Consider the following 2145-nt stretch of genomic DNA (forward strand, 5'->3'; position numbering starts at 1 on the left):
GTCGGCTTGTTTTTAACTGACGCTGACCAATCAGAAGACGATACGTCTAGAAGAGAGCTGATAATTTAAGAGAAACTAAACAAAATTGACAGTCTTTGAAGTAATAAAGTAAGATAAACAACTGGGAATTGCAAAAAATATATAAAGTAAGTGAATTTTAAATAAAATTTAGGAAATAATAAATAAAAACAGTTTGCGGAAAATAAGCATACAATATTAAAACCTTTTATTAAACAAATATTAACAAAAATATAACGTGTGCTTTTATCAACAGAAGACAAACAAAACAGAAAAAATTGTCAACGTCACCGGCTTATGCAGTTAATGTTCTTTTCTTCCATTTGTTCTGGAAACTTTGTTTAACAATAAAAGAGAAAATGTTGCTAAAAGGTAATAAATCATCAATTAATATAAAGCTAATGATTTTCTAATATTAAATATTTCTTCTACTTTCCAGCGAGTTTGTGTATTTCCTCTCAGTATTGCTGCCCACGGCGTGGCTTTTATTCTCCCAGTGATGGTGTTATCGAATTGACACCCTCCAACTTTGATAGATTAGTGGTGCAAGATGATGCCATCTGGGTGGTGGAGTTTTATGCTCCCTGGTTGTGGTCACTGTCAAAGTTAGTGCCTGAATACAAAAAACTTGCTAAAGCTGTGAAAGGTGTCGTTAAAGTAGGTTCCGTCAATGCCGATGAACACCAGTCGTTGGGTGGTCAATATGGTGTAAGAGGTTTCCCCACCATTAAAATCTTTGGCGCCAACAAACGTTCGCCCTCTGACTACAATGGCCAACGCACAGCTAAAGCTATTGCGGAGGCGGCTTTAGCTGAAGCTAAGAAAAAAGTTCAAGCTGCTTTTGGCGGTGGTAGCAGCGGCGGCAGCAGCAGCGGTGGTTCTTCAAGCGGTGATGATGTCATTGAGTTAACAGATGATAACTTCGATAAGTTGGTATTGCAATCTGAAGATGATTGGTTGGTGGAATTCTTTGCTCCCTGGTGTGGTCACTGCAAGAACTTGGCTCCCGAATGGGCTAAGGCCGCTAGTCAACTTAAGGGCAAAGTTAAATTGGGTGCTCTTGATGCTACTGTCCATCAAAGCAAGGCTGCGGAATACGGTGTTAGAGGCTATCCCACGATTAAATATTTCCCTGCTGGTAAGAAACGCTCCTCAGATGCTCAGGAATATGATGGTGGTCGCACATCTTCTGATATTGTTACCTGGGCCTTGGATAAACACGCTGCCAATGTGGCTCCCCCAGAGTTGGTAGAAATCATAGATGAAACCTCTTTCGATAAGGCTTGTGAAGGTAAACCTTTGTGCATTATCTCTGTGCTACCTCATATTCTTGACTGTGATGCCAAGTGCCGTAATAAGTTCTTGGACACCCTACGCACCTTGGGTGACAAATTCAAACAGAAACAATGGGGTTGGGGCTGGTCCGAAGCCACCGCTCAATTGGAATTGGAAGAATCTTTGGAAATTGGTGGTTTCGGTTAATCCCGCCATGGCTGTGGTCAATTTCAAGAAAATGAAATTCTCCGTACTTAAGGGTTCTTTCTCACAAGATGGCATCAATGAATTTTTACGTGATATTTCCTTTGGCCGTGGTCAAACTGCACCTGTTAAGGGAGCCAAGAAACCAAAGATCAATACAGTTCCCGCCTGGGATGGTAAAGATGGTCAATTGCCCGTCGAAGAAGATATTGATCTTTCGGACATTGATTTGGATGATGAAGTCAAGGATGAATTGTAAACCAAATTTAATTTTAAATATAACAAAACTTCCTTTTCACCTACCACATACTTACATTTGTAATTTATCATATAAGACTGTATCATTGAATTAATCATATTGATCTATTATACTTGGAACAACTTAAACAAATGCATTTGAAAAACTACATTCGTTTGTTTTCATTTAAGTTTTAATTAATTATCCTGTGCTGTAACAATTTCCCCAAACTCTCTTTTCTACTTTGTATACTTTATAAGAGTTTATCTAATTATTAAAAAATATATTTTTATTTTAAAAGAATTTTAAGTTAAAAAAGAAATAAATATAATTTAGAAAAATAAATTATCGAGAAGATTTTTATCAGTAAAAAGAAGAAAAGTGAAACTAATTTTTTAAAATTCGTTTTT

At 37.0% G+C, this 2145-nt stretch overlaps 1 pseudogene; it reads left to right on the plus strand.

Moving 5' to 3' along the window:
- Nucleotides 1-449: 449 nt before the first annotated feature.
- LOC119615186 lies at nt 450-1906 on the plus strand (annotated as a pseudogene).
- The last annotated feature ends 239 nt before the right edge of the window (nt 1907-2145 follow it).

This window comes from Lucilia sericata, unplaced genomic scaffold (assembly GCF_015586225.1).
Source record: "Lucilia sericata isolate MDLA Ls3-8-SP2 unplaced genomic scaffold, ASM1558622v1 Contig004325F_arrow, whole genome shotgun sequence".
Taxonomy (NCBI): domain Eukaryota; kingdom Metazoa; phylum Arthropoda; class Insecta; order Diptera; family Calliphoridae; genus Lucilia; species Lucilia sericata.